This window comes from Taudactylus pleione, unplaced genomic scaffold (genome assembly GCF_031769625.1).
Source record: "Taudactylus pleione unplaced genomic scaffold, aTauple2 ptg000085l, whole genome shotgun sequence".
NCBI lineage: Eukaryota > Metazoa > Chordata > Amphibia > Anura > Myobatrachidae > Taudactylus > Taudactylus pleione.
In genome coordinates, this window is record NW_028284487.1 from 4,187,038 (window position 1) to 4,196,600 (window position 9,563).

The following is a 9,563-nucleotide window of genomic DNA, read 5'->3' on the forward strand; positions in this document are numbered from 1 at the left end:
CTGGCCTCCAACATCCTTGTCACTGCATACATTTATCTCATTTAGAATACACGTTCAGTTCCCTTATTTTTTTAAATATCATACTCGGTCTATGCATGTACAGTTTCTTCTTCTATATGCCTCCATGCTTCTATATATTCCCCTATCCCTACTGCTGTGTGGTCTCCCAACTGTGATAGTCTGTTCCCTCATCCACACCAATGTTTTTCCCCAGTCGCACCGTCCTGCATCCGTGCCTTCTCCACAGCCACGTTGCTGTCTTTCTCTCTCTGTGGCACTCTTTCTTCCTCCATCTGCACTACTCTGGTCCCCCAACCGTGCAACTCTGTCTCCCCCCACCACCCACACCACTCTGTCTTCCTCCCCATCCACACCAATCTGTCTTCCCCAATCCCTACTGCTGTGTGGTCTCCGAACTATGGTAGTCTGTGTTCTCTCATCCGCACCAATCTGTCTTTCTCCATCTGCACCACCCTGCATCCGTGCCACTCTGTTTCCTTCTGCACCACTGCCTTCCCTTAAGCCACGCCACTGTCTTACTTTCCTCTGTGGCACTCTTTCTTCCTCCATCTGCACCACTCTGTCCCCCCCAACTGTGCAACTCTGTCTCCTCCCCCCACCCATCCACACTAATCTGTCTTCCCCAATCCCTACTGTTGTGTGTTCTCCTATTTGTGCTAGTCTGTATTCCCTTATCCGCACCAATCTGTCTTTACCCATCTGCACTGCTCTGTCTTCCCATGTCTATGTCACTCTCTTCCCCATCCACGTTGCTGTCCTCCAAACCATGCCACTCTGTTTCCCCCCATCCGCACCACTGTTTTCCATCCATCTGCATTACTTTGGCTACCCCCCACCTCTGTACTGCATAACCTTCCCTCCTCTATACGCCTTTGTGTCTCACCTATCCACACTGCTGTGTCTCCTCCCCCCATCCACACCACTTTTATCCCATCTGTACAATTCTATTTTCTGTTTTGACCTCAGTTGCATAGACTGCATATGTGTATTCCAATGAGCACACAATTCTGTGAATTAGCAGCTCCACCATTTTGTTAGTGACAGCAATCTCATTCTGTGAGAGTGCTGAATCTGCCATTAACCACAGGGTGTGATGGCATACCATATCTGTATTGTGCAAGGAACACGTCCATTAAGACGTCAGCCTTAATGATTGTAATTTTATTGCTTTTTGAAGTTTGAGTGGCAGAAAATCAATAGGTTTTGTAAATTTTCAGATCATGTCTAAGCAGCCTTAATGGGACATATGAAACCGTAAGTTTTTTTTGTCTATGGAATTTCATAGCTTTTTTAAAATTTATTAACTATCAGGGTTTGGATGAGCAAACCGGGCCACCTGCAGGGGACAAGGGCAACAAAATGGTACTCTAACGCAGGTAGAAGAGGGGACAGCACACAGGAGGTTGGTTTGGGAGGTGCAGAGTGCGAGACGGATGTAGGCGTGTGGGGTAGCGGCAGCAGCAGTGGTGCAGAGCAGTGGCAGTGGTGCAGTGCAAAGGGGGCATCAGTGGAAGACAGAGGGCTCACTGGTAGTACGTATACACCTGAGAAAATCAAATCAATAAGCCACAGACGGATGAATGCAGCAGTGAGAGCTACGCATCTATGTTAAAAGTTGAATGTGTAAAAAGAAAACAACAAAGTGTAGCCCCCCCCCCCCCAGAAAACAACCAGCCCTGGGCTTTGGAGCCCCAGTACTGGTTGTGCTAAATACAGGGGACAAACGACGTAGGAGTCCCCTGTATCAAGCACAACCAGCACCAGGCTTTTGAGAACCTGTCCTGGTTGCCAAAATATGGGGGACAAATGACGTAGGGGTCCCCCGTATTTAGTGCAAACAGCACAGGGCTCTGAGCCGGTCCAGGTTCTCGAAATACAGTGGGAAAAACATGCAAGTGCTCCCTCTGTATTTCCCAAAACCAGCACCGGACTCCTTCTAGCGGGGGGTGATGCCACAGCCAGGGGTGCCTTTTCACCGGGCCCCCAATAATGGGGTCCCCCTCCTCAAGGCACCCCAGGCCCAGACTGATAGCCTGGGGCTATCCCCGGCACCCCTGGGCGGTGGGTGCCGGGTTGATTATGTATAGTGTGGCGCATAAGAAAATATAAGTACTGTCTTTTGCAATAGTACTACAGGTCCCAGCAGGCATCCCCCGCATGCTGGTACTTGGAGAACCACAAGTACCAGCAGGCGGGGTATTAAGGACCTGCTGGCAACTATAGTAACCCTGCAATAGAAATATTCAAATAAAACACACAGACACAGTCTTCTAAATCTTTTATTTACCGGGACCTTCACTTGGAGCGCGGCGGCCAGTAAGCTCTTTAGCGAGGCAGCCGAACATCCAGGGCTTCTGCGGCATCTTCACCTGGAGCGCGGCTGTCAGTAAGCTCTTTTGCGCAGCTGCCGCTCATACAGGGCTTCCCGTTGACTTCATTCTTCAGCTGGTCTCTCCAGCTCCCCGGTCGACGGACTGAATGGAGGAAGCTTGCACTGCTGGCTGTATTTAAGCGGAGCGATGACGTCGCGAGCCGTGATTGGCTTACGGCGGCCATCTTTGAATTTCAAAAATGGCGCTGAGGCCATTTTTGAAAAGGGCACGCTCGGTTCTCACCATTGAATTCAATGGTGAGAACCGCTCATTGGCTGATAGGTGGAAGGCTCGCCTCTCTCAGCCAATGAGCGCTTAGCATCGGGATTTCTGTACTGAAATCCCGGGCGGAGCTGTCATTCGGGCAGCTCCGGTTATCTCCATTTTTTAATTTTTTTTGCCAAGACCCTGGATTGTGTGAAGAGGACCTGATCCACGCATAGGAGGAGGTGAGTATGGAATTTTTTTTCACAGGTAATCCATTGGATTGTCTACTGGAGAAGAGGACAGATTGGCTTCAGGGACACATAGGTGAGTATGTGAGATAGTGTGTATGCATGTGTGAGTACATGTGTGTGTGCATGTATGTTTTAATAAAATTATACTTTTCTATGGTGTGTGTGTTTTTCAATATTGCTTTTGCTGTGGAACTAAAGGTACCAGCAAGCCCGTAATGCCCCGCATGCTGATACTTGTGGTTCTCCAAGTACCTGCATGCAGGGGAGGATTGCTGGGAACTGTAGTTCCACAGCAAAAGCCAATATTTATATTTTCAAATGCACCACACTTTACCGGGGAGCTGGAGAGACCAGCTGAAGAATGAAGATGTCGGAAAGCCCCGGATGTGCGGCGGCCACGCAAAAGAGTTTACTGGCCGCCGCGCTCCAGGTGAAGGTCCCGGTAAATAAAAGATTTAGAAGACTGTTTCTGTGTGTTTTATTTGAATATTTCTGTTTCAGGGGTACTATAGGTGCCAGCAGGCCCTTAATACCCCTGCCTGCTGGTACTTGTGGTTCTCCAAGTACTACCATGTGGGGGATGCCTTCTGGGACCTGTAGTACCATTGGTTACTATTTATATTTTCATATGCACCACACTATACATAATCAACCCGGCACCCACTGCCCAGGGGTGCCGGGGATAGCCCCGGGCTATCAGCCTGGGCCTGGGGTGCCCTGAGGAGGGGGACCCCTTTATTGGGGGGTCCCCAACTCCCCAGGGATCCCCGGCCTCAGCTGACTAGTGGTCAGGGGTGATGCTGCGGCTGGGGGACCCGGTGAAAGGGCACCCCTGGCTGTGGCATCACCCCCCCTCCCCCGCTAGACGGAGTTCGGTGCTGGTTCTGGGAAATACAGGGGGAGCCCTATGCATTTTTTGCCCCTGTATTTCCAGAACCAGGACCGGCTCAGAGCCCTGTGCTGGTTGCTCTAAATACGGGGGACCCTACGTCATTTGTCCCCCATATTTTGGCAACGAGGACAGGTTCTCAAAAGCCTGGTGCTGGTTGTGCTTAATACAGGGGATCCCTACATCATTTGTCCCCTGTATTTAGCATAACCAATACTGGGGCTCCAAAGCACGGGGCTGGTTGTTTTCTTGGGGGTGGGGCCATGCCATTTTTTTTTTTTAAACACAGGCAGCCAGTCATGGTTGTGCTTAAATGCAAGGAACAAATGACATAGGGTTCCCCCATTATTAAGCACAACCAGCACTGGGCTAGTCAGAACCAGCCCTGGTTGACAAAATACGGGGACAAACGATGTAGGGTTCCCCCATAAGTTATGCAACCAGCACTGGGCTCTGATCCAGTCCTGGTTCTGGAAATACAGGGGAACGAAAATGAGTAGGGTCCCCCAGTATTCTCCAGGACCAGCACCAGACTATTTCTAATGGGGGGCTGATGCCATAGCCAGGGGAGCCTTTTCACCAGCGCAGCATCAACCCTGACCGCTAGTCAGTCCAGGCTGGGGATCCCTGAGGAGCTGGGGACCCCCCCAATAAAGGGTTCCCCCTCCTCAGGGCACCCCAGGCCCAGGCTGATAGCCCGGGGCTATCCCCAGCACCCCTGGTAGGTGGGTGCTGGGTTGATTGTGTTGTGTGGTGCATTTTAAAGAATATTTTCTTTTGCAGGTGAACTATAGGTCCCAGAATGTCTCCCTGCATGCTGGTACTTGGAAAACCACAAGTACCAGCATGCTGGGCATTAGGGCCCACTGCCACCTGTAGTCCACCTGTAAAAAAAAATATTAAAATAACACAACACACTTTAATATTGTAATATTTTATTTTACAGGTCTTCACCTGGGGGACGGCCTTTAAGCTCTTTTGCATGGCCACCGCCACCTGAGGACTTAGGCTTCGGCGTACTCGCCTGGCGGGTGACCGCCAGGGCTTCGGCGTCTTCGCCTGGTGGGCACCCACCAGCCAGGGCTTCTGGTGTCTTCACCTAGGGGGTGGCTGCCACTTCCCCAGGGCTTCTATGGTCCTCTGCAGGTGCCGCCACCTCCAATGACGTCACGAGTCGTGAAAATCAAAGATGGCCGCAGCGAGCCAATCACGACTCGCGACGTCATCGTCGGTGGCAGCTGTGGGACCGGCGCTTGTTCGGGTGTCAGCGGCGGGCCTGGATCTAAGAGGATCTAGTCCTCGCCAGCCATTCTGCTGAATAGCGGCACCCATTTTAAAATTCAAAGATGGCCACCGCGAGCCATATTCGGCATAACGGCTGGCGGGGTCTGAATCCTCTCCAGTCTAAGCCCGCTGCCAATGCCCTCACCGCTGCCGGACCCTCCGCCGCCAACACCGAGCCCCCGCCGACACCCGCCAACAACCGTGACCCGCCGCTGAGGTCCCCACCGCTGCATCCATGTCCCCGCCGCTGCTTTGTCCGCTACTGCCCGCAAACGACGGCCATCTTGCTGCACTCAAGTGAAGCCATTATGACTACACCTGCTGGAAGTTCCTACTGCGGCTGCGCAACAAGTTGAAGAGTCCTATCTTTATAATGGCGCATTCTTGAGGTAATAGTTTAAAAACTGTAACTTTCTAATTTACCTGAACCCCAAAAGCACCTACCCTGGCACAATAGCTACATAATAAAACAAACCCCCATAGACTATAGCAGAAAAGTTGTCCTAATTGAGAATGTCAGAATAAAGTGACAGTTGGAGATTTAGATTACTCCCAAATCCTCATTTTTTATGTTTATGCCTTGAAATGTAGCAGGCAGGACCCAGTGACAGTTCTACCTGGCCATGCCAAATTTCAGATCCATACCTCCTATAGCTTTTGAGGTGTAGCCCCTTGAACACCCTGCCCCCCCTTCAGAATTCTCTATGGAGAAATCCGTTCTTTTTGATGCAGCCTTAATATAAGGGTACGACTGTGCCCTTATAATACATGTATATATTACACACATTTAGATATACCTATTATATAAATATGATATAATATATATATATATATATATATATATATATACACACATACATTATGCATCCATCACCATATTTATAAAATATATACAATTTATAGATTTTCAACTATTAGCAACAGGCAGCACAGTGTCAAAGTCCACTTCCACAGATCCACAGCCTGAGCCTAGCAGTCAGCTCTTCCCTTCACAGACAGTGGGTAACAGTCAGTCTCACACCCTTATTCCAACTCACTGTCTGTGCCACAAAAACAAACCAATGATGCCTGCATTCACCTGGCTGCCTTTATTTAATGTCTCGCCTCCGCCCGCCGCCGCCCGGCGGGCAGGAGCTGGTGCCTGCTGAGAGAGAGCCTCGTGAGACGATGACATCATCATCTCGCGAGGCTCTCTCTCAGCAGGCACCAGCTCCGCAGCAGCGCGGCTGCAGCCTGTATTTGTGAGTGACACGCACTGTTTGTGACACTGACAGTCACACAGACAGTGCGGTTAAACCCTCCCCCCCCCCGAACTGACACCCGCCACCACCCATGGTGATTTAGTAAAGGAGAGTTAAAATAGAAAATAAGTTGGAAAAAAAAACAGTGAAGTGCTGCGGGTGGCCTGGGCCCCCTGCTTTGCCTGGGTAATCTGTACCCACTCCCCCCCCCCCCCCTCGGCGCCCCTGCATACAGTGGTGTGTGAAATGTTTTTGCCTCCTTACTGATTTATTTATGCATATTTGTCACAGTTGTTTTTAGATAAAATTGAATATAAGACACAACCTAGGTAAATACAAACTAAATGATTTCATATAATCATTTGATTTAATAAAGGAATAAGGTATTCAAACACCTATATCACCCATGTGAAAAAGTAATTGCTCCCCTAACTGTTTGTGCCATCTTTAGCAGCAACAACTGTAACCAAACACTTTAGTGTTTCACATCACTGGAAGTCCACATCAGAGTGTTTTACGAGCATGAACTGCCCCTTTAAAGTCTTGCCAGTGGCGTAACTAGGGGGTTTGGCGCCCAGGGCAAGGGAATAAATGACGCCCCCCTAATTACCCCACGGGCCTAGTGCCAGACAACCTGGTGGTCTAGGTAGGAATTAATGGTAGCCTTCCTGTCCTCAGCTGCAGTCTTCTGCCGCTGGCCCATCCTGGCCAGTGACACCACCGCCGGTGCTCTTCTGTCTTGAGCCTGGCATCTTCTGGTCTCTTCCAGGGCCACTGGAGCTCTTCCCATAAAGTCTACATTCTCCACCCACAGCCGAACTGTCTTTTCTGGCCGATGGCTTCTGACGTCAGATGCAGTGGGTGGAACCAACCATGATGCGGCGAGCCACTCTCCCATGGATACCATATTTGCTCTTAAGGTAGAATCATGACATTAATTAAAGCGAGCAAGGCCTGTAGCTCCTTAGATGTTCGTCTCTTGTGACTTCATGGAGGAATTGTTGATGCGCTCTTGTATAAATTTTGGCAGGCTGGCCACTCCTGGTAAGGTCACCAATTATATATATATATATATATATATATATATATATACACACACACTGTCCACTTAACCACAGATATGTGGGCAAGCGGTACTGGTCAAACTAAATATTACAGCCCACTGGGTGAGTGTATTGCTTTCAGCAGGAGCAGTATCTAACACACAATGCCAGCTCATTCACAGGTAGGCTACTCTCTGCATCACTGGCTTTATTAAGAGGCATACTCTCCTCAGGATTTGTCATTTCCAATAACACAAGTACATTTTGAGAGTATTACAACTGGTTGAATTTGAACACATCCCATGTTCTGCTCACACAATAAGCTTGGTTGTTCAGATTTTTTTTTTTTAAAGAAAGGGGCATGCAGGAGATGCTGTCTGTGGCCCAAAACATTTCTGAACATTTTCAGTATTCAGCAACTGCATGTAGAAAATTGCAGCAGCTGCAAGAACAGTTCCATTTGCCCTGCCACCAACGGAAGCAAGAGGTAGTGACCACCCTTTATATGCTTCAGCGAAAGGAGGAACATCAGCAAGCCATCCAAACCTACAGAACAAGCCATGACATAGGGAGAGGAGAGGGAATGTACCTAATGATGCATACACACGGTCAGATTTGTCAGATGTGTCAGATGAACGATTGAACAATTTGAATGATTTGAAAGATTTTACCAACGATTTCAACGACTGAACGATTTCTGACTGCATTAAAATTAATGGAATCATTAAAATTTGAAAGCAAACACATCAGATGTCAGATATCGTTATCTAACCATCGGGAACGCGCATCGTTCATCGTTCAGACATGTCAGATATTCCTTCAGATATGAACGACTGAATGATTTTTTTAATCATTATCGTTCAGATCTGAAGAAAAATCTGACCGTGTGTATGCACCATTAGTCCAGCACACTGGAAAATATATCTATGTTTTCTGCAAGCTACTGAAACAATTTGAAGTAGTAACTATTGAAGTGAATTCAGACACTACCAGCTTGAGTCAGGTGATTCCTTTAATAAAACTACTACTTTAAAAGGAGCTAGAGAAACTGAAGGAGATTAAACAAAGTGATTCCACTAAGTATGTGGTAGGATCTGCGACAGCGGATCATCTTGGTGGCAGTTCCCAGTCATAGTTGCGTCTGGGACACTGCATCTTGTCTTGTCCTTGTTCCGGCTGTTGAAAGCAGCTGGAAATCCTGTCTAGTCTGTTTTCAGCTGCCCACTAATTGATTGTCTCTCTGTGTGCTGAACCCAGCTGCACACTACCCTGTCATTAGAAAAGGCTCTCTGCAGGGAATGGCTCTGATTGGATCCTGCATCTCATAAGTTACAGCCAGCCCTCTAGTAGAGTGCCAGACTGAAGAGGATGCTGTGGCAGGTCCTGATGGGTATGATCACCAGACACTGACAGACTCGTCTGAACCGAGATGATAGGAGGTGAGGTGCGCCTGCTGCCATTGCTTTTAGCATGAGGGCAGCCGGTGTGGGTGCCTTGGGGGATGGGGGGTGCTTGTGGTGTTTGCCGGGGGGCAGCAAGTGTGGGGTGCTGTGGGCCAGTGGTGGGAGGGGATGTTGCAAACTTGCAGCCTGTCAATAACCTCAACAGCATCTTCAATCAATCACCAACAGGCTGACAGGATCTCCTTATTCAATGGCCGCCTGAGACCTCTGCCTCCTGGTCATGTGACCATTGTGACACTGCCGGGCTAGCTCTCCTGTCTCCTCATGGATCTCTGAGTATGGTCGGCCCCCACTGCCATGAGGGAGGCGGGGCTGCCATTCCTCTGGGCTCCGAAGGGGAGGGCAGCACTGTTTTGCTGGTTCTATGAGGGGATCACACTGCTTCCTGCTGTCACTGGGATGCAGCACACTACAGTACTCTGGCGCTGAGGAAGAGGCAGCACTTGGTAAGTACGATACCTGGGTGTGAGCATGACAGAGAGGAAGGGGGGAGTGTTTGTGTGTGTTCCTGCGGGGGGCACTGTGCTGCCCCAAGGTGTAGGGGAACTGTTCAGCTCCTGAGTTTAGGAGCACTGTGAAGGTCAGTTATAGGGGCTCTGTCTGGGGTGGGGGTGGAAAGTGCCCCATTAGGCCTCAGGTCCTCTGCACACATACATACTGCACACATACCTACAGCATACATACCCACTGCACACATACTTACTGCACACATACCTACAGCATAAATACCCACTGCACACATACTGCACACATACATACTACACACATACCTACAGCATAAATACCCACTGC